Raw genomic sequence first — 24821 nt, 5'->3', positions numbered from 1 at the left:
ATCAGGGACACCCCGTAACTGGGCTAAGATCACACAACTCTTACGTGATACAGTCAGATTCAAACCTCAATCTGTCTATATCTAAAATTGTCAGTCTTACCTTCCTGAGTCTGCAAACTGTACAAAAACTACAGAAAAAAAAGGGAAGATTTCTTAATGTGTTCCTGAAACTCAAGTAGTTGTAAAAAGTTACTAAACTGGGTTAACAGTCGATGCTCTGGATGAAAAACTTAAGTTCATGATTTTTCCCTAAGGCCACAGATTGAGAATGAGACGGGCAGAGAAAAAGTGTTCCTTAAATTTAACTTTTGGGAATTAAATTTATCATCTGCCACACAAAAGTGCTTAATCTTGAGAGGGTGATGAATCTGATAATGATGGAGAGATGCCATCAATCTGACAAACTAAACAATTTTTTTAACCTGACATGGCCCTGTTCAAGACATCAGCTGTCATCTGAAATGAATTCTGTTTCTAATTTGTCTTCATAAATAATGCAACTAATTGAAAGGTAGTTACAATGAAAGTCTTTAACCTCTTTCATATCCTATTTGAGGGCAATCTCTTTGCATTCCCTGGAAAGAATCCTTCCTCTTATCAAATAAAACTTAGACATCAGTGATCAGAACACTGAGATCAAAAACAAAAGAACTCATTGTGAAGACCACCACATCTAATAGTTTTCTCAATCTTTTTTTTAAAATTAGCATTATTTTAACATGTCAAACTCATAAAAATCTGATATAAGAAAATTTATTCAAGCTCAAAGTTTTAGTAAGGACATCTTTATTTTAATCAAGCTCTTGCTTGTACACCTACCCTCTCCTTGCCACACAACTTCTGCTTAATTATCATTAAAGTATCACCATTGACTGCACCATGTCACACACTTGACCACAAACAAAATATCTAAAATCTTTAGATTATATTTTCTAGGTCATCTTTCTTCTTTTTTTTTTTTTTTTCATTTAGTGAGACTAAAAAGGGGTCACTGGGTTCCATTGTGCAATGAATATCACATTGGACTTCTAAAAAGAGACCACTGAACAAAAACAGATCCTGATCATTCCCTGCAACCGGAAATAAAGAATTCTTGTATCAGAGACTGAAGTAATTAAAATGTTCTTTATCTAAGGTTTCTCTATGCAGACATCAGATTCCATTTGTTTATTTATAAATGCAGATGTTAATAAACCTATGTACTGAAAGCATGAAAGCAGTAAGAGAACTATGCAAGCATTAAAACTTTGAATCATTTAATTATTTCTTCCCTCTGGGAAGGCCAATTTCAGCAAATACATCAAGGGAAGAACATGATTATGAATGGAGATCTGAGCTGAGCATGTTTCATAAGGTTGTTATTAAAAATAAAAATTCAAGAAATATTTTGTGAGGTATATCAAATTATAGCCTTACAAGTTACTTAAAACGTAAATTACACAGTTAAATACTGAAAATATGGGTAATATAAATTATTTTGGCATGTAGCCCCTGGCTCTTAAAAAACATCCTCTAATAATAAAAGCAGTTTAGTCTACATTACCATTACTTCTCATATTTAGCTATATCTACTAGCCCCTGCCTCTCAACCATGGAAAAAAGCCACCATTTAACAGCTATCGAAAGACAATGTACTTTATAAAAGAGAATATCAGCAACGTTCCAAAAGCTAGAAATACTGGAACAACTTTGTTTTCCCTAACAAGCAAATCCATCTGGGTGAAGTCCTTATATTTTTTATATTCTAATAGGTTATATTTAAGTAATACAATGTGCAAGGGAATATTCTAACTATTTTGCAAGTATTATGTATAAAAATAGAAGAGCAAAATGAAGATAGACTAGAGGAAGGGTGAATAAAGGAGAACAGAGGAGAGACACAGATGATAACTCCAAATCAGAACCCTGGTACCCAGAGTGAAAGTAACAGAGAAGCAGCAATTGAAAGTGAAAATTGCACTGTCATGAACTCAAAGGGAAGATTTAGAAAAATTAGTGGTTAACAGCTATCAAGAAGAGAATGGAAAAGATTCCATTTGAAGTTGACAATTAAAAGGTCATCAGTGTCTTTCATTTAGTCTGAAACCCAATTATACATTTATAAGTCTATATATTATGATGTATTATTAAACCAACACAAATAAAATTGCTTGATATTTCAGATAAGAGAGAATGCCTTTGGCTGTTGTAACCAGAGAAAGCATTACAGGTCATTTGACATGGAACATAGTAAGTGTAGTTTTGATAGGCAAAGACTTGGGGGTGAGCTAATTTCTAGGCTAAGAGTAAAAGTGCAGAAGCAGAAAAGGGCATGGCTTACTTAGAGAACTGAGAGTAGCCAGGTTTTGTTGGAGCATATCACAGAAATGTAGGAGAGAAGTGATAAGATTGAACTGACAAGAGATGATAAAAAGTAGATTTATTTCTTCAGTAGCTACCTTAAAAATACATTGTTTTAACCCTTAGCTGTGTTTACTAAAACGTAATGTAAGAATTTCTTTTAGCAGTGCTTTCATGATTTATCTTAGTCTTTTAAAACATATTGAACAGACGAGACAGGCAGATCACATGAGGCCAGGAGTTCCAGACCAGCCTGGCCAACATCGTGAAACCTCATCTCTACTAAAAATACAAAAAATTAGCCAGGCGTGGTGGTGCGCACCTGTAGTCCCAAGTGCTTGGGAGGCTGAGTCAGGAGAATCACTTGAGCCCAGGAAGGGGAGGCTGCAGTGAGCAAAGATCACATCATTGCACTCCAACTTGGGTGACAGACAGAGACTCTCTCAAAACAAAACAAAACAAAATTGAACAGAAGTTATTTGAGGTCATAGGATCAAGAGTGAGATTAGACCAGGATTTCCTGAAGACTAAATTTTTCTTTCTCACAGTAATTTACTTACTTGATCTCTTTCTCTCTCAGACTTTCTATCTCTAAGATAGGAAATTAGACTATCATAATCCTTGAGTCGCCTCCAGATATTATTCTGTGATATGGAAAACAGTATTGTCACAAAAGCACCAAAGTTTTTTTTTTTTCAAGAAGAAATGCAAGTTACTCATTCATTTTTATTAAACTAGATCACAAAATTCTCACACTGCTTTTATGCTTGTACTCTATAGAGCTGAGTTATTTCAACACTTTTTAAATAAAATTAGAGCTCTATAAAATAGTTATGCCTGATTCAGTAGAATTTTTAAAAATAGAAGTTAGCAGATGATTTATAATGAACTAGTAATTTTAGAAACTGTAAAATTATAGTACCTTAGTGATGAAGTAATTTTAAGCCCAATTGTCCAATTTCTGTTTTGCACAGGAGGCAGCCAGGGTGTAGAGAGATTAAATGACTTGCTTAAGCTCACATGCCAACTTGAATTTTATTGTGCCACAGTCCCTAGACCACATAGATGAGATTCAGTGTTCACTAATCTGAACATAAATTTCTCTGTTTTTCTGATGATTGCTAAAATCTATTTTCCATCTTTTAAACTGTTGGTGTCCACATAAAAGAAAATTTAAAAATATAAAAATTATTCCATAATATGCATGTTAAGGGAGAACACCAATAGCAAAGCAAATGTGGCAAGAATTCCACTTTTGTCTGCTTCCCCATGCTGTGTCTGCACCCTTCCATCAACAAAATGCAGCTACTTTCACTTGCTGTGATGCTCCTCATACGTGGGGCATGCTTTCAGGCTGGTTTTTCTGATGTTGTTTCAGGAGAAATGACAGTGGGTCAGGAGCCGTGCTTCTCAAGGACAGGGACTGAGGTTCCTAGCCTCAAATCCCATTATAAAGAAAGCTGTTGAGAGAAGCATTCACTGCACAACTTTGCATCAGACTATATGACAGTATCATGAGACAATATCATGATATAACAATGTCATGAGATCCTTCTCCTACATACTTTTTAAGAAGTGACATCATAATGACAAAAATATATGTGGGGTATTTTGGGGGTGCCATAGACATCTTAAAGAATCTGAGCAAAGGCCCTGGCCTCCAAAGCAATGACACATTCCAAAAATTTGCTGACAAATCCATGGGTTCAAACTGTGGTCCACTAAACCAAGATCCCCAGATTTATTGCAATCCCATTGTATCAGCAGTCCAAGCAACTTGTATGGTGAGCCACATGTCCCATGCACTCATACTTCCTGACACCTTAGCCAGCTGCCATGGACTCCTTCCCTTACACCACTCTATGCTGCTTGATTGTTGTGACGGAGGCTGACTGTTCTGCACTGCACACACACCACTACAAGACCACAGCCCTGAGAAAGGAGACCCTTTTGAAATGAAGTCATCTGAAACTCTGTAAGTGTCTGTGTGTGGAGAGTTTACTTTATTGTAGTTTTGATGAAGATAAAGTACAAAAAGCACCAGAGGCTCTAACTCAAAAAGTCACACTAGTCTTATCCTATGACTAATAAGCAGAATGGAGAAAAGGAAGGAAAAGAAGGAAAGGAGGAAGGAAGAAATGGAGGCACTTAGTTTCAAGTAGTCTAATGTGGTGAAATCACAACATTTCATAACTTTATCTTCTTTTCTGTGACTCTACCGTGAATCATAATAAACTTCCACCTACTACAATCTCCCATTAAACACCAACCACCATATTCAGCTTTCTACCAGGTAAAAATCTCAACGGAAATGTGAGATAATTCAATGGTTTTGTTTTTTAAAAAAATCACTATTAGTGGAGAGCAGTTTGGAGATATCTCAAAGAACTAAAAGTAGGACTATCATTCGACCTAGTAATCCCATTACTGGGTATACACCCAAAGGAAACTAAATTCTCCAACCAAAAAGATATGTTCACTCGAATGTTCATTGCAGCACTACTCACAATAGCAAAGACATGAAATCAACCCAGATGCCCATCAGTGGTGGACTGCATAAAGAAAATGTGGTACATATACACCATGGAGTACTATGCAGCCATGTACAAGAACAAAACCATATCCTTTGCAGTAACATGGATGTAGTTGGAGGCCATTATCCTAAGTGAATTAATACAGAAACAGAGAACTAAATACCACATATTTTTCACTTATAAGTGGGAGCTAAACATTGGATGCACTTGGACATAAAGATGGGAACAATAGACATGGGGAACTAATTGTTGAGGGGAAGAGTTGAAAAACTACCTGTTGAGTACTATCATCACTGCCTGAGTGATGGGATCAATTGCACCCCAAACCTCAGCATCACACAGTATTCCCATGTAACAAACCTGCACATACCCCATGAATCTAAAATAAAAGCTGAAATTTCAAAAATAGATAAATAAATTAATGTAAAAAAAAAACTTACCCTTTTTACAAGATAGCCTGGAATACAGACCAGCCTGAAAGTCAATTCTCTGCAATAAACCCTTTCTTTCAGAACAAATAAGCAAATAGTTATTGTTCTTAATCTTACACATTATTTATGTTTCAATACAAAGTGCTTAAGTTATTCTTGGGCTCCTTTTAAAAAGACTGCTGTAAATGTAAGCTGTATCAGCTGAAATTCTTAAGACCACCCTTTGAAACCAAAACTTCAGTGTATTAAGTGGAAAAGGCATCAAAATTTTTGCAAGGGTCAAGTGCTGGGCTTTTAGTTCAGTAACTTCTGTAGAATGGTATCAAGGGGTTAAACACTTTAAATGACGGCAATCATTAACTCTACATTTCTTAATAGCTTAATTCACTCGATATATATATATATATATATATATAAAATGGGAGATTTATATGTGTTATCAGTATGCATATATAAATTTAATTTTTCCCTATGTTAAGATTTTGCATAAGGAGATCAGCATATGGAGCTGCAAGTAAGCTATTATCATAGTGCCCATGTATATGTACAATAATAATTAGCTTTAAAGGAATAGAAAGAGAAAAGATAACCTACAATATCCTTGTCAAACTCCACTTTTGACCTGATGTCCTTAAAAAATTTTGAAAATTCAAGGACAGTGATGGAAAGGAATAAGGGAAGAGCTTAATGATTTTACTAAGAAATAACTAGGAACTGCCAAATTAATTATACCTATAAATACAATTTAGTTGGTGACTAGAGTGTTTATTTTGCCTTATCACAAAGACCAGATATTGTAGATTCATATAAATCACTACTTTGCAAAAAATTTTTAAATCAGAAACAAAAATTTACCAGGTCAACTTTTACTGATAAATATCCCATCTGCATGTATCAATAATCCTGCTGCTCTTATGTATTTTGTGATTGAGAGACGTTATAGTGGCAGTTTAAAGATGTAACTAGCTGGAGACTTTACAGATTGGAAATGAGGATGGAAAGGGATTCTTCCAGCTAAAACCAGTAATCCCACAAAAAGAAAGGGTTGTTTTGATTTAAACATGCGTGTATTAATGTCCCCCAACCTGTGCTTGCTGTCAATACAATCGTTATGATATTGAGCTCCTTGAAGCCTAGGATATGACTTTAGTTTGTATCTTCACTTGACTTCAAGAATTTTTTTTCTTTTTCTCTCAGAACCTGTTTTCTCATATCAAAATCAGACCTACAAATAGGACTTCTTTACCTGTTTGCATTGCCTTTTTTTTTATTTCTTAAAAGATAGGCTAAGAAGAAGAAGGAGGGGTATATGTTATAAAGCTAGTTGAAATTGACTGATTTCGATTCCAAGTTTCATAATTATCGCCTACATTGTAAGATATTGACAATTTTGTATGGATGAACTAGTTAACAAACCCTATAAACAAAAAGCCAGTAATTAAATTGTGCTGTACAATGTGCTCCTTTTTTAATATAAATATTTTCAAAAGGGACCTGGAGAGGAAGTTAGAATGCAATTTTATGTGATCTGAGGATCATCACTTAATGAAAAAAGAACATTTATGTAAATTACTTCAGTTAAAACAACAAGGAGCATTTACAAGTCATACAGGAAACATAGCATTTTTAAAGTTTTTTTTTCTGTTTATGAAAGTCCCATATGCTCATTTTAAGAAATTTAGAAAATTCAGAAAAATACAAACACAAAAAATAATAATCCTACTACCCACAAATAGTATTAAGAAATTTTGATGCACAATGAACATACAGAATTTCAGATTTCACATGTGTAGTTTTAACTGTGCTTGAACAGTCCTAATATATTTGGCATATAATCTGCTATAATTTTGCTGGGGCTTGAATTCTAATCAGGGGGTTCTGAGTCCAGTTCTTTCTAGTCAGGGGGTTCTGAGTCCAGTTCTTTCTAGTCTAAAATGTTGCTAGTAATTATAATGGCCCAGTATCTTCACTTTATTGTAGTTCTGTGCTGTGCTTATATATAAGCAACAACTAACAAATGTGTACTCTACTGTATATGGCAGAAATTATATGCTACAGAAATATTTACATATTTGGGGATTCAAGGTTTGCTTCTGAATGTTAATTTCTATATCTCCTTCCCCACTTTTTGTCTGGTAGTCTTTTAATAGCAAAATATATTTTTAAAAAAAATCCTAAGGGATAGAATTGTACTCAAAACTGTCAGCTTCTATAGATATTTTCACAATAGAACAACCTTTCCTTCCTGCCTCTACATGGGCAGGTCGATTTTCATTGAAAATGGCTTCAAGCTGGTTCTAATATTTACTCACTTATGCAGGTGCATTCATCAGCATGCAGTCTCTATCCCGTATCACATTCACAGTGGAAGGTGCCCAGAGTGTTAATACAGCGCTGCTGGCAGCCTCCATTCACCACTGCACATTCATCGACATCTAGAGGAGGAAGACAGATGGTCAGGATTACAATGTCATTCCAATGTCAGCTTCGAAGAAGTGGCACAATATTTCTTTGATACACAGTATGTGTTATATTATACAAAGGCGCCATCTCTGTTGCCACAAATCTTTGCTTGTTTGATCCATTTTGCTTCATCGTGTAAACAAGAAAATGTACCTAGAAACTTTATCGAGCTTTTTAAAGCCCATCAATGATGAGCATAGGGATTGCTCATAATTTTCTATTCTTCAAATATTGGTTAATTAGACAGATCTGAGATGTAGGTATTTCCTTGGGGAAGGAAAACTGGAGGGGAGAATTACAATAAGCTACTCTATCAGGAGCAGCACACGCTGGTAGATAAACACCTATTATTGGTCTGGCACTGCTGAATAAAGCCAGTAATAGAGTCAAGACCTTGAATCTCCTTCTCATGTGCTATGAGGAACATCAGGGCAGAGATAGATAAATTAAAATGAAACCATGGTTTGGTGTTCTTAAAAATATACATTTGTGTCATTGATTCAACTTCTTCCTTCTTACTCAAGATGCCATTTTCTGAAATACCATGTTTATATGAGTGGTTACTTTAATTTTATAAAAAATAGAAAGTGGTCAAGATTCATGATCACCTATGTCTTATGATCAGCCAAGGTCATGATAAATGAATATGATGTTCATCTTCTGTTAGAAAAGAAAAATCAATTTCTCTCTCAGAAGCTACACTTCCTTGTACCCTGTGTAATCAGTACTTGTGTGTCTAAAATCACAAAAAGAAAATATCCATAAACCTAGGGAGGTATTTTCAGGTAGCTGGTGGATAGAGAAATTCTAAATGTTCTTGTTTGGAGATTTATTTTTAAATAAAAACCTATGGCTTTTGACAAGTTTCAAAGAAATAATCATCTTTCAGAAAGGTGGAGACTTAGCATAGGAACGCATGTGTCTAACGGATAGAATGCCTGCTAATGGATAGTTTTCCCTGCTCCCAATCTCAGATATTCCAGCAAGAATATTGGGAATGAATATTCTTCACTAAAATATAGTCAGCCTACTAGACAACCAGCATTACAACGAGCAGCATTAATTCCACACGGCAAGATCCTTATTCAAGAAGACATCAAAATGGAGAAGTATTACTATTGCAATGACTCATCATAGCACCTTTTCAGGCTAAAATCCTATGATCTGTAATGAGTGCTTTGTACTGTAATAAAGACTAGAGGATATGACCTGAGGGAAGCAAAAGAGTTTTCTCTTAATTGGCATTGAATTTCTTTTTAATAAAAGAGACAAAATATATACAAAGAAGATATTAAGTCATCAAATAAGTCCCATATTTAAAAACTACTAGTTCACTCTATTTTACAAATTTTATACAATTTAGTATTTTCCTTCAAAAAGTAGATATTCTGGTATAATTCTTGATATTTTCAAAGGAATCTTATTTTAAAGATAAGAATTACTGACTTTACAAAGTGCTAGGATTTTTATTATGTTTTGAGTCTGTGATAACCAACCTCTAGGTCTTTTTCATATGAACTAGTGTTAAACCAGAATTCTCTATGTGTTACTTGTATTTTTACGCAGGGCTCAATATTTATGATGGCTAAATTTTTATCTTTCTGACTTTATGGTATTATTCTGTGGAGTTAAGATATAATTTTGAATCTTAATTCTGTCAACCCCCGAATTAGATATCCTTCCCAGGTTTTAAAATTTTAGACATAAGTAAAACTCTTAATTTTCAAGCATACTAAGCTTTAGATCACAAATGATTTTTGCCATCCTCAAGAGTTATTGAAATGTGCCATACATATTTAAATACATTGGAAAATGTCTTAAAGGATGCTACTTCTGATGGGGGAGAAAAGGTGTTCAAACGGGTTTAGTGCAGGGTGTGCATGGGATTGTGCTGGACACAAAGATTTTAGTCATATCTATGATGTTCTAATTTTTTACAGGAAAAAGTTATCCAGTTGTTATTTATGCAATGAAAACAAATTTTAAACAAACCAATATAGTATGACCACCTCCCTTGACCCGCCCACCGAACTTCAATAGTTTTCTGACAAAAGAAACAGTTAGTGAAAATAAGAAAAATCACTGAGTCCATTCCAAAGATAAGAGTGGGCATAGATTTTGAGAATGAGTGTTCTTTTTAATATGTTTTAATGTGTTCATATTCTTTTTCTTTTTTTTTTTTTGAGACACAGTCTTGCTGTGTCACCCAGGCTAGAGTGCAGTGGTGTGATCTTGGCTCATTGCAACCTCCACCCATCGAGTTCAAGTGATTCTTCTGTCTCAGCCTACTGAGTAGGTGGGATTACAGGTGCATGCCACCACACCTGGATAATTTTTGTATTTTTAGTAGAGACGGGGTTTCACCATGCTGGCCAGGCTGGTCTCAAACTCCTGGCCTCAGGTGATCCACCCAGCTTGGCCTCCCAAAGTGCTGGGATTACTGCGTGAACCATTGCACGCAGCCTAACATGTTTATATTCTTAATCTGTCCTAGAATTTTAATTAAAGTACTATACTATAGTTGAAATAAGCATGCACACACACACACACACACACACACACACACACACACACCAAACTTCCTCTGTATTTTGAGTCAAATAGTCTTGGGAAAAACAGTGTTCTAACTTATTAGCCAGTTACCTTGCCTCTCTGAGACTCAGTTTCCCCATCTATAAAATGAGATGATAGTGATGGCCACATGTACTGTGCTGTGATTTTTTTCCTATTCATATGTAAGATTTTGGCATATGGTAATGCTTGAGATTATATGTAGAAATTAAACGATATTTTTATTCCACTAACTAGTAGAGCTAACAATATAAGACCATGAAGTGAGAGTGCATGGCAGGAGCAGTGAACAATATAGAAATCCAGAGGCAGGAAGTCCATTAGGCTTAGGGGAAAAATGAAATTTGAGTGCATGGAGAGCAGGGTGGACAATCCAAAAGTACAGTGGTTTATCTGAAATTTAGCATTTAGCTCTGTCAAGCTGGAGAATAAGGTCACCAAAGGGAAGTAAAATTGAAAAACAAACGTAAGTCTCCTTTTATTTAATTTGGATGGTAAAGCATTTCTCTTCTTGATTTAAAATACAATACATTTCTGGGCAGGTTGAGACATAATAGGCTGTGTTCACACTATAGCAAAGCAAATTTATTAAAAGTTAAAAAAAATCAATCATTTATAGAGTGAGACCAAATACTAAGTAATTGGTTTGACTTCTTTTTTCTTTTTGCCCTTTCAGAATACACTGAATTTACTGATTGGGCATTGTGTAATCAAAAGTCCTCAAACTTGGCAGCACATTAGAACCACTTGGTGAGCATCAAAAAATACCAGTGCCAGGGTCCCACCCTTACAGGGTCTGATCTAATTGGGCATGGCTAAGGCCTGTGTATCAAAACATTTTTAAAGCACCCTAAGTTATTCTAATGTGTAGTCAGAGTTAAGATTGCCTGGTGCAGTAAGTGTTTTAATTACCTAGGGATTTTGTTAAAATGCAGATGCTGATTTAGTAGATCTGCAACTGAGGTCTGAGATTCTGCATTTCTAACTAGATCCAAGGTAATTCTGATGTACTGGACTGTGGACCATAAATTCCAACTAGCAAGAGTGTAGAAAGTAGTCTGTTTAACCTCAATGTCACATGAATCACAAATGTCATAATTTAGCTAGATTTCTCAGTTTAATTAAATTAGACCAATTCAGTCCAAATTCCTAAATCTGTACTCAGACCAAAATATTTAAATATATATACGTATTAGAGTAAGCAAAACTATGCAATTTCAAGACAATTTTAACACGATCTGTTACGAGAAATGATCTACTTCTGTTAACCTGAAGGAAATGTTACTTCTTTTCTGATCGAATACTTCTGATATAGGATGAAACTGGGTTAAATTGCTATGATATTAGACCCTTATTCTGGAACTGTCACAAGTGATTTTCTTGGCTATCAAGATTCTGCCCAACAGAGTTAAGAATCAGAAATTTCAATATTACATTAAAATGTTATTATCAAGTATACTTCATGTGAAGAAATAATTTTTCAAAAATTCTCTGAGTTATATCTTCATGCTAGATGCTTATGGAAAGTCTTACTCTTAGAATTGGAGTTCCAGGACACTGCTGGGAATAAGGATAAAGTGATTAGAATTTTCTCAGCATTACCATTGTGATATGGACCCAAGATTTCATGATTCTATGCTATAAAAGACTGTCAAAAAGAATAAACTATGTCTGCTATTTTTCCTTTTATGTCCTTTCTCTAAATATTTTTGCTTTATGTATCCCTCAAAACTATTTCCTCAGATGGACATACAATATAATATCTTAAAAGAATGCATATTATTAGCAAATGTATTTTGTACTTAAGAGCTCCCTGAGATTGTTTCCAAACAATCAAAATCGTTTCATTTTTTTTTTAGATTGTGTGACCATTTAACTGAGAACCAGAGTAAGATAAATTATTCTTCCTTTGCCTTTTAATATACTACTCTCAGATACTTGTTGATTGAAAATAAGTGCTCCTAGGGTGCTTTATGTTGGAGATTGCACTGTAGAAGTATTAGGTTTGGAAGAAATATTGAAGAGTTTCATGAAGACTCTGCTAGGTTTTCCATGTGGCCTTATTTTCCTGTGTTCTACTATAGTGGCAATCACTCTATATATCAAAATTGCTTATTTCTTCCTTAAAATTCTGCAGTGCCTGATAGAATGAATTTCTTAAGGGGTTAAAGATCCCATTGACTTAAATATTTTCTGGCATAGATTTACACCCTATACATGTCATAGGGATGAATGAATGAATGAATGAGTAGTTTGAGAGTCATCCACACCATTCAATCTTCTAATGCATCTATACTCACTGATGGAATTTCTCAGAATTGGGCTCCTTGCCTCTGTTTACCCTCTTTTCACCCTCGCAGCAGACTCTTGATAATTATTTTTGACTACTCACAAGTAGCTTGAAACATCTGGGTTACAAAATAATTTCTAAATCTTCTGATGAACAACTATGAATTGTGTTTGTAGTGAGTATTGACTGGTTGCCTGTTTGGGATTCATCCATTTTCCTTCTTTCATACTAAATAAACCTGGGGGTTCCCAGGTTTTCTTTAGGGAAATTTTACCTCTTTCACTTTAGAGATATTATGTAGTTTATGTGGGATTGATAAACACTGCCCCTCTTCCAAATCCAGAATGGGCTTTATTTGGCATAATCTCATCTCTATTTACCACAGTAATTTGATCAGGTAGTCCCTTCATGAGGAATGCATGAGGCTTTCTCATGAGGAATGCATTACTTCAGATAAGATCCAGTCAGTAGGAAGCTCAACATATAGGCTGGGGATCCTGGGACATAGATGCTCTCTTGCTGTGGAAACTATAATGTATGAATGTGAGCCATTTTGCATAACCACTTTGCTTCCATGAGTGAAGCTACACTAAAGATAAAGTCAATCAATACAGGACAAAACTGAAGAACTTACAGAGAACTCGAGTTGGAGCCCTGATTAAACTCTGCCTGAAGTCCTCCCTATCTCTGAACTTCTGTTAGGTCATCCAATAACTCCCTTTAATTATTTTTTAGTTCAATGACTCTGTTGCTTGTAAACAAAATTATCTTTACTGATGCATGTGGTAAACTGGAGCAGCTTACAGTGGGAGAAAATCACCAAGTGCAGCTCAAATGTAACATCTACTTTTTAAAAAGATTTGTTGTCCTCTAGCCTGTAAAATGACTTAATCTGTATTTCATAAAGTACATAAAAGTCATACTTTCCAGTTGTTCCCTACAGAATTTATTGGAGATATTATATTCTGTCAAAATTATAATGAATTTGATGGTTCATCTTGGTTCATCTTGACTACAAATGTTTAGTGTTTATAAAATTGCCTATACAAAGTCATGATAAACCTGACAGTGGCAGGGATGGTAAAGCTGGCTTCTTGAATGGTTTCTTCATGGTAAATGATCTCTCCTTACTTTTTTTTTTAAATCTCATCCTTTATCCTGTGTGTTTCCTTTTGTTCTTTTCTTGGCAGCTACAATCTCTGGTATCTTGAAAGTCAGATCTAATTGAATAGGAAATAAATGCATGCTGGTAACTCTGTGGATTTTATTTCCCTAATTTCTGCTATTGCTGCAAATAAAAAAAAAGTTACCAATTTTCTAGCACAGGCATTCACCAAGCAATAACAAAAACCACTTAGTTTAGAAAAGAGGCGAATAGGACTTTTGAAGAGAATGACAGTACTGAGAAGGAACAAAGCTTAAAGGACTTATCTTTTGCTAAGGATAGGAGGAGAGTATGCACGTTCATAGAATATGCAATTAGTTTGATCTCTCTAGAGGGAGAATTAAAGTGGAAAAAGATTTTGCTAGAGATGTGGCAGGGGCCTGATCATGGAAAGTCTTTTATACTACATTAAGGAGTTATGACTTTACTTTATAGGCAGTGGGAACTAACAGAGTGAAGAATAGATAAGAGGGGTGGCAGACTGAAGGCAGAGAAGCCAACAAATAACTATTGCCAAAATCCAGATGAAAGATGATGAGGACCTAAGCTAGTAGCAGAAGAAATAGAGAGATGTGGGCAGATATAAAAGAACTTAAGAAGAATAAATCAGTATGACTTGGTTATTAAGTGAATGTGATGGAGAAGAAAGAGTCAAGGTCAATTGCCTTGAATAATTGGATAGATGGTTGTGGCATTCACCAAAATAGCACAAGAGAAGAAACACTGCATATTAGACGAATAGATCAGTTTTAGAAATAAATATTCTGATGGGCAAGTACATAAGTCAAAAGACAAATTTTGTTATCTACCTGTTATTATCTCTCACGGCCAAAAAAAAAAAAAAAAAGAAGAAAAAGAAAAACGCTAGTTAAGCATCCTCCAGTAAGTGAGGAAAGGAGGACACTTATCTGCTCAGGAACTATATAAAACGACAGTTTAAATACATACTGGGTCCTTTCTCTCCACCTGTGTAAATGTGGCTCTGACTAGATGATGAAATATTATCAGTTTAAAGTTTCTGGTTTTATCTCTGGCTTGCCTGATCACCAAATCCATTTTCTTTTGAATTATCAAAAGAGATGAAAAGTTGGGGATATTATTAGGCAGTTGAATATGTGGACTAAGATCAGGGGAAAAATGTGAGCTGATTTTTCAACTACCATCTATCTACATACACAAGCCTGAAACTTAGAAGTCATCCTTGACACTTTCCCCTCCTTCATACGCAACCAACCTAATACCAAATTTCACTGTATCAAAGTTACCTTCTAACACGTGTCAAATCTGTTCATTTTTAATCTCCACTGTCACCACACTAATTTAAACTACATTGATGGTTGCAGTAACCTAATTACAGCTCTCTCCACGTCCACCATGGGACCCTCCAATATCTTCTATATGCCACACCACAGTGATCTCTCTGTCTCCCTCTACTACTATATAATAAATACATATATATACACACACACTAAATATATATTTACTATATACATATAAATTTAGTATATTTTAGTACTTAGCATAAAAACATATATCTACACACACACACACATATATATTTACTTATTTATTTACTAAAATCTGGTACCAGTTGAGTCACTACATTAACACAGTTTTATATAAATATATATACACAGACTATGTACAGTTATATATGGTATAATAAGTATATACTATATAGTATATTACTACATATAATTATAATATATACTAGTATATAATATAGTATACTCTATTTTACTACACTGATAATTTATTTAGTATATATAGCTGTGTTAGTGGAGTGGTTCAATTGGTACCAGATTTAGTGGGCTGGGTTGACAAAGAAGAGGGAGATAAAGGAAGAAAGACAGGGAATTAAGACACACCTAGTAATAAGTTTGACTGTTAAGGAGAGGAGGTTTTAGTTGTACAGTAAAGTGTGGTAGTGGAAGAGGGGAAGTTTTTTAAGGTGAATGACACTTGCAGAAGTTTACTCATTGAAAAGGACCAACAGAGAGATGATTTAAAGATACAAAAGAGAAAGGGAATTCTCAAATTACTGAGACTCTCAAATGATAACACATTAGTGCATTCTAAAATAAAGTATATATTGGGAAAGAATTTGCCACAGGCCCTGATTATCCCTACATATTCTTGCTGTGTATGCTAAGAATTCAAGGCTCTGATCATCTTTACCCAAGCCATTTTTCAGGGCTATAGTTCCACAGAGAAATGAGCTAACATCTCCTTTGACAATAAAGAATAGACTTGTTTCCACTAACTATAAAAGTGGTAGATGCCCTAAGCTCAGTGTTTCCCTGGTATAATGTAACTAATTGCAGGTGCAGGCATCCATAATGGGCTGTTTGTGTGTCCTTGTTGTGAGAGTTGGGGGAACATGGGGAATTAACACAAACAAATGAAGGCCTGGCTGCTTCTTTTGCCATGAGTAATAATGTCTTTTGTTTCTGACCCAGGAATCTCATGTCTTCTGTCAGCAACTGTGAAACAGTAAAAGCTTGTTAGTATAAAAGCAGGGTAAAATCTCAAACATTGCACAGTTCTTGACAGTAGTATACAGAATAGAAATCACACCCACGGGCCAGGTGGAGTGGCTCATGCCCAAAATCTCAGAACTTTGGGAAGTCAAGGCGGACAATTCACCTGAGGTCAGGAGTTTAAGACCAGCCTGGGCAACATGAGAAAACCCCGTCTCTACCAAAAACACAAAAATTAGCTGGGTGTGGTAGCAGAGCACATGCCTATGTAATCCTAGCTAATGGGGGGCTGAGGCAGGAGACTCGCTTGAACCCGAGAGGGGGAGGTTGCAGTGAGCTGGAATTACACCACTGCACTCCAGCCTGGGAGACAGAGTGAGACTCTGTCTCAAAAGAAAACAAAAACAAAAACAAACAACAACAACAACAAGAATCCAAACAAACAAACAAAAAACACCCATGATCATCTACTACTTGGGGTTAGAGACAGCACGTTCATTGCAGAATGGAAGGACCTGGGGAATAGTAGAGGATGTTACTGTCTTCTTCCTGTTCTATCAATGCTTGTTGATTCCTTGTAGCCTTGAAATTATCAGTAAAGCATAATTCTGGGCAGATCTCTGTCTTCCTGAGGATTCAACCACTTGATCCTTTGTGTTAACTCAGAATGGGGAAGGAAAAGATGTCATGCTGGTGTGTCTTTAGGTGATTTCTAAAGAACAGCAAGGACACAAATACCCAACCCAGGAAACAACAACTATTGTACTATATTCTTAGCTTGCTGAGTGCAGAGATGGTATTCATTTTTCTTACCACTGTGTTTCTAGTACCTATTTCATTGCTTGGTCCATAGTAAGTGGGACAGCCTTGGGACTTTGTACAGCTCTGGGTCACTGGGGAGCTGGGGGAGCAGGATGAGGCTCCACAAGCTGGGAATTAAAAGTCAGAAATGGTGTTCAGGAATCAACCTCTTTTTCTTCCATCTCTCCAACGGACCTTACTCCTTCTAACTGACTCCACTCCACATCCCAACCAAGCTGGTCAAACTAACTAAAATAACCTGGTTATTTCTTAACACACAGAAACCTTACAGTTTATATCATGCTTAGGAGTTTGATAAAAACTGTAATAATGATGAATGAATACTGACTCCAAAAGGCTCTAGTAATGCATTTACCTGCACAGAACTTTTTTACTCCTTTCTTTTCCCTGATTATAGAACTCCTCATATGTATGCTGGGATGAAGTGGGGGGCTATTCCCATTCCCGTGCCCCAGGACCACCACAAAACCACAGGGCAGGCACAGGGGCCCTGGCTGAGACAACCTGAGTGTGGGTGGCAAGCCACTCAGGTGCCGAGGCAAGAGACTGAGGACACGAGCTGTTCCAGTATAATAAAATATAAAACAAGAATAGTTATACCAGATATAGATCTCAGATATGATTATATATGAATATAATTAATCATTAGTTAGTAGTACTTATTCTTTTTTCCAATATAATAATAATCCTCGCTCTATAATCATAACCTAGGAAAAACCAGGCCATACAGAGATAGGAGCTGAGGGGACATAGTGAGGAGTGACCAGAAGACAAGAGTGCGAGCCTTCTGTTATGCCCAGACAGGGCCACCAGAGGGATCCTTTGTCTAGCGGTAACGGCAGCGTCTGGGAAGACGCCCGTTGCCAGGCGGACCGTGGTCTAGCAGGAGCGTAAGTATCAAGGAAAAACACCCACTACTTAGCAGACCGGGAAAGGGAGTCTCCCTTTCCCCGGGGGAGTTTAGAAAAGACTCTACTCCTCCACCTCTTGTGGAGGGCCTGACGTTAGTCAGGCTCGCCCACAATTATCCAGAGGCCTGTCTCCCTGTGATGCTGTGCTTCAGTGGTCATGCTCCTAGTCCGCCTTCATGTTCCATCCTGTACACCTGGCTCTGCCTTCTAGATAGCAGTAGCAAATTAGTGAAAGTACTAAAAGTCTCTAATAATGGTGTAAATTGTTTCTCTCTTTGTCTCTTTCTCTGCCTCGGCTGCCAGGCAGGGAAGGGCCCCCCATCCAGTGGACACGTGATCCACATGGTCTTACCTATCATTGGAGATGGCTCACTCTCCTTATCCTGCCCCTTTGTCTTGTATCCAATAAATATCAGTGCAGTCTGGCATTTGGGGCCACTACTGGTCTCCGTGACTTGGTGGTAGTGGTCCTCTGGGCCCAGCTGCCTTTTCTTTTATCTCTTTGTCTTGTGTCTTTATTTCTACACTCTCTCATCTCCGCACACGGGGAGAGACCCACTGACCCTGTGCGGCTGGACCTACACCTGAGGACTCCATCTTTCTAGTCACATTCAGTAGATCAAGAAAGGGCATGTGACCCAAGCCAAATGAAGTAAAATTCTATCAGGGACTTTTGCTAAGGCTGTTAGGAAACAAACAAACAAACACCACTACCTTTTCTCTGGAATCATCCATTACAAGAGACAGGGAAAACTTTCAGCTTCCAGGGGATGTGTTTTCCACCATAGGATGAGTCTACCTGAGAATAAAGACAACCTAGAGAAAGGTAGAATCAGGAGATGAAAAGAGACAGCCCTCTGAAGACAGCGTTTATGTGCCTGGATACAATTCTGCCTGAAAGCTGGGTAATATCTGCATTTTTCAGTTACATATTATAATACTTCCTCCCAAAAAACAACAGCAGCAATTTAAGCTGATGTTAAGTAAATTTCACTCAGTTACAACCAAGAGTCTTGATTAATCCAGGGTTATCTCAAAAATGAGCCCACCATCCTGGATGACTCAAAGAGCATCTTTAGAGAAATGCATCTGCTATTCCATATTCCTGACATAAGACAAGCCACTGCTTTGTTCTTCCTAAAACCCTATGAGACAGGAATTATTATTCTCAGGATATCTCTAAGTCATTGTTCATGTTTATGTTGAGCCAGTAACTGTATGCTTTGGGTAATATTTTGGGAGCTCCCATATGCTATGACAATGAAAATATTTATCAGAGCAGGTAAACATTGTTGACTGTTACTCCATCAGGCCTGTCTACAGACTGTTTTATGGCCAATGGTTCTACATTCTGGGTAATCTAAGAAAGAGGAATGGCAGATAGGGAACTGGTATGTCTTGGCTTCCTACCTTGTTTCAGACTTTAATTATTTTTGTCCCCTTTTGTCCTCCCTGAAACTTTAAAAGATAAGAATTACTATGAATTTTAAAGATAATGAAATGATTATAAGACTCCAAGAAATTAGGAGATATGCACAAGTCCTGTTAGTGATGGATCTCAGATTTGAATTAAGATAAAAAGTCAGATAACTTTGAGTCTGTGGTCAACATTCTTTTAAATAAGCATGCTGTTCATGTTTGTGACCATTGCTGATTCAATAATTTTTGCTTTGCTCAGATGAGAATAGCATAAACGGCTAGATGACAAAATGTCTATGGAAGTTCTGATAACAATTTCCTTTACACAGAACCCTTCCCCTCTCTCTCCTTCCATTTATCCCACCAAATGCCTGGTTTGTTATCTAATTCTAGCCACTAACCAATCAGGTGTCAAATGATTAACTAGACAAGAGAAACATCCTCTTCACACAGTGAGAGACAAAGAATGACTAAGATGGATGGGAGAGTTGATGGGAAGGCTGACATAACTATGATAGACCTCTCCACATGATTTTACTTATATTGTCCTGTAGTTTTAGTTTGTATTTTTATGAAAAGAAATAATTTCCATGTACCAAAACAAATAGAATGATGTATACTTCTTGATTTTCATGGCTGATTTCATGATACTTCATGTTCTATAACATTTATTACATATTGTTTTTCCTTTTGGGATACTAGATTATCATTGGTGGCAGAGAGATTATAAACTGTGGAAGAGAGGTTGTCTTACGAGGACTAGGCATGTACTTCTTCTCTTCAGTAATCCATATATCCCTTTCCAACTTAGGTTCATGCATTTGACTACTTACCTTTTATTTTATATTTTAAAATATTTTGCTCTGTTGTATTACTAGTCATACAGTCTTCTCTCTCCCCCCCTCTTTTATTTCTCTCTCTTTCCCCCTCTACCTCTACAATGTTTGGTGAATTTTATCCAAATATAAGCTTAGTATCCTTTTCAGCAAAATGTAATGATCAACTAGCTATTTTTGCAGTCAGTTAGAAATAAGAGGTCTGTATATTCTGAATGCCTAAAGACATATTATTTAGGGAAATCTGACATACTCCTCAAATTACCTTCCTATCCTGTAAGATTTCTTGTTTCTTTCACAGGTAAGAGGATAGAATTTCCAGGAAAGTGTAGGAGATATGAAACAACTATGTTTTCTTTTTTTTTGTTTGTTTAAGAAAAGATAGCAATAATTTCTACTTGCTTGTTTTAAAGAAATCTTATTACTTTCCCCCCACTCTTAGATTCAAAAACACATCAGTGACCTCAGTTTTTATTGATTTTTCTCTTCACGATGAGTCATACATCCATGCTTTCTTGCATGCTACTAATTTTTCATTGGATTCCAGACACTGAATTTTACTTGTTAAATGCTGGACAGCTCTGTATTCCTCTAAATATTATTGAGCGTTGCTCACAAATGTAGTTGTTTCTTGGAAACAGTTTGATCATTTTGCATCTTGCTTTTAAGACTTGCTATATAAGACATGAATAGTTTTCAGTCAAAGGCTAATAATACCAAGGAAAGTCATTGACTATTCATTCTAGTGTTTTGTGCGTTTTAAGGTTTTCTTGTCTGGTTGATGAGAAGAGGGACGATTCCTATCCTTACGTGAGCATTATTGGCAAATGTTTGTTCTCTCTAATATTTTTGAGTGCTCCTTTCTCCAGCCTTGTGTGACTTCCTCACATGCATGTGTTGATCAGTACTCTGTTAATACTTGAGGAAAACCCTCTGCTAATTTTTGTGTCACTATCATAGCTGCCCACAAGGTGCAGATACGAGCCTGCCTGCAGGCTAAAACACTTAAAAATGGGAAAATCACTGTACCCTCTTCTTCCAACTTGATTTCCTTCTACAATCTCTCTATTTTTGTGCTGTCAGGTAATTTAAAACAAAATAAACAACTATGTAAATATTGAGTTTATTGTTATTTGTGAGAGTTTCATTCTGATGGGAGCTTATACAGCCATTCCAAAAGTGGTACTTTCCCTTCCACTTAGATAATACCTTTGTAGTGTTGCCCCCAGATCTTCACTCTATCACATTACCAAATACATAGAATGTAGTGACTGAGAACATCAACAAAATTAGTTGTATACCAATTAAAATATATAAAATTATAAAAGTGGGACTCAATTAAAAATTCACATCATTTTCTTCTAGTACACATAATCTGTTTTATTCTTAAATCAGTGAAAAATGCCAATTGTTGATTCTTTGTAAAATTATTTTAGAGAATTAAAATATTTAAACATCCCTTATTTATTAAATGATGTTGTGATTATTGATTTCATGAGAATAGAATTTGTCTTTCATTTATTCTCAAATATTAGCTGTTACAGTGTTTCTTTTCTCTTTTTTTTTTTTTTTTTTTTGAGACGGAGTCTAGCTCCGTCACCCAGGCTGGAGTGCAGTGGCGCGATCTCGGCTCACTGCAAGCTCCACCTCCCAGGTTCACGCCATTCTCCTGCCTCGGCCTCCTGAGTAGCTGGGACTACAGGCACCTGCCACCACACCCAGCTAATTTTTTTGTATTTTTAGTAGAGACGGGGTTTCATCGTGTTAGTCAGGATGGTCTCGATCTCCTGACCTCGTGATCCGCCCACCTCGGCCTCCCAAAGTGGTGGGATTACAGGCGTGAGCCACTGCGCCCGGCCTACGGTGTTTATTTTCAATGAATATTTGTTGAGTGAAAGTAAACCACTGGTTATATACTTGACGAAACAGTGAAGTTTTGACTTCATTTTGTCACTCTTTGGATATTGTCTAATTAGGGCTTCCTAGACCGTAAAATGTACCCAAACTACCTAGGAGTCTTGTTAAAATGATTATTCTGATTCTATAGGTATGGGGTAGGGCCTAAGAGTCTGCATTTCTAACAAACTCCAGGCGATGTTCATGTTGCTGGTCATGGATCACACTTTGAGTTTCAAGAGCATAATAAGTAGTACTTAAACTTGGGTGCATAAGAATAACTTGGGAAATTAGTTTAAAATGAAGATTCTTCAGACTTAAACTCCACATTTTCTGATCCAGCAGTTTCACTGTACTGGGATCTGCATTTTAGCAAGCTCTCCAGGTGATTCTGATACTGTATTCTAAGGACCACACTTAGGAAAAGATCTAAACTGTAAGATTTAAGGTAACTGTATATTAAAAGTTCCCAAATAATTAAGAAACTAAGTATTTTTTCATTTACTTAATGCCTCAAATACAGCCTAAGGTTTAATAACAAAATAAAAAGGATGCCTGAAATTCGCTCTTTATTTATATTACAAAAGCTTGAATTTGCTTTACATGTTTGTGAAGATAAATTGTGTCACTTCTAATGCCATTTGTTTTTTTCTCCTACTAAGAAATTTTATTAATAACACTAGAAATCTCACTGATTTATCCAGTTGTAGGCTTTGAAAGGAACTTAGAAGATAAACTACTCCAAACGATACACTATAGGAGTCCCTTCATCAACATTTTTAACAAATGGCTATTCAGACTCTGATTAAATACTTCCAGCTGTAGGGAGCTTGCTGTTTTATCTTTCCTATGTCTTCCTATCCCTCCTGCTGCTACTTCTCCTCCTCCCTCTTGTCTTTCCGTATTTATGTAACATAACCACATTACACAACACTTGAAAGGGGGTAAAATCCATAATTATATGGTTTTTGAATCAGAGAAAAAGAGATACTTTAAAACATAAAAAATTGCATATAGAAGATAGAATGAATAAAACAATGCAATATTTTGCTAATTAATTTATGTAGTAAAATTGGTGCCTCTCTTTGATTTGTACTTTATTGCTACCAAGAATAGACATTTTATGTTTGTTTACAAGTTACACAGTTAGTGAGATGTCTGTTTATGTTTTTCACCTATTATTAAATTACATTCTACTGTTCTTTTTTCTACCTTTCTTTGTCTGATGTTTACCAAAACTAAAAACACAATCTTTTTTTTCTTCTTGCCAACAGCTTTTAACCAAACCTCCAAGAAAGACCAATTTAATTGAAAGTGCACCTCTAGACTACCTAGGACTTAAGCATTTAATTAAAAATCCATTAAAATAATTGTATTCCCTTTTAATGTAGTCACTTAACCTGTAGTTAAATATGACTTCTAATATTATAAAGTAGCTCATATATAATCGGATGCTATATTGCTTAAAATAATTCCAGAAACATTAGCACTTATAAATTAAGTATAAATGTGCTGAATTCAAAACCCTAAAGTTACTGTGCACAAAAAATTGGTGCACTGATTATATTTTAATGTCCCAACTGAAACAAAACAATATTTCTTTTTCTCATTGATGTTGTTAATCTCAGTCAAAAAATTAGAACTAAAATAATGTAATCTAGAGATCTTTCCATTTCGAAGTTTAAGAATAATCTAAAATGTTTTCCTAGAATTTATTTCCTAGGGAATTAATTTATTGATGACAAATAGGTACATATAGCAAAGCAAATGAATAAAATTAGACATAAAATAAAACAGTCATGTGGCAAATGACTGAATTTTATCTCTAGACAAAAGCATGAAACCTTTTCATTTTTGAGTAGTTCAACACCAAAAGACTTAGCCCATTTCTCCATCTGACCCCAAACTTCCATTTGACAACTTACCTCTCCTTTCACCGTGGCTCCCAATTCATCATTCCCTCAAGTACTTACCTGTTTTCACCCAGCCAGGATATCATGCTGTCCCCACTGGCTCTCCAGAATCCCTTCCCCTGATCCTATTCTTCAAGTACTGTGGCATTTCTGACTGATACTCACTATCCACTAGGGCCAACTTATCCATCAGGCACTGTGCCTAAAACCCACAATACTTTTAGAGGCCCACATATATGTTTTAATATCTTTAAATCAGAAGAAAAAAAATTTAAGGTTGAAAAATATTTTCATATATAATATTAACATATTCACCCTTATACCAATGCAGTTATAAATCATACATTTTAGTTTTTTACTATGGAGAAAGAGGTCCAGTAAAATGAAAGTGCCAAGTGCCCAGGGCCCACAATAATCATAATGTGGCTCTGCCATCCACTTATTCTGCTTTAACTCCAAAGACACTCATGAATTACAGCATTATTGAAGGAACTATGTATTATTTACCATTCAGCACATGTTGATTCCCTATTGAATTCTGCAGAATGACTATTCTAAGCTTTCAATATGTGCTGCCCTTAAGATACATCCTCACACACACACCCCACACACATGCACGTGTGCACAAACACAACATATACTCAGCACTAGCTTCATGAACAAGTGACTGGTGCTGGGGGCCCTGAACTTAGAAGTGTCCCATGCTCAGGGTTTGATGGCCTCTGCTCACCGTCTTGAAATATCTATTAA

At 36.0% G+C, this 24821-nt stretch overlaps 1 protein-coding gene across 2 annotated transcripts in view; it reads right to left on the bottom strand.

The window, feature by feature from the left end:
- LOC134809620 (putative EGF-like and EMI domain-containing protein 1) overlaps positions 1 to 24821 on the bottom strand; it is a 704739-nt gene that overhangs the window by 239836 nt on the left and 440082 nt on the right. For both annotated transcript variants that reach the window (XM_063807317.1, XM_063807318.1), the window contains exon 6: positions 7618 to 7740. The gene's annotated coding sequence lies outside the window, so the exon portion shown is untranslated. The remainder of the gene's footprint in view (positions 1 to 7617; positions 7741 to 24821) is intronic.

Source organism: Pan troglodytes, chromosome 2 (assembly GCF_028858775.2).
Source record: "Pan troglodytes isolate AG18354 chromosome 2, NHGRI_mPanTro3-v2.0_pri, whole genome shotgun sequence".
In the NCBI taxonomy this organism is placed as follows: Eukaryota; Metazoa; Chordata; class Mammalia; order Primates; family Hominidae; genus Pan; species Pan troglodytes.
The sequence above is the reverse complement of the archived record's forward strand: the minus strand, read 5'-3'. Positions and strand labels throughout refer to the sequence as shown.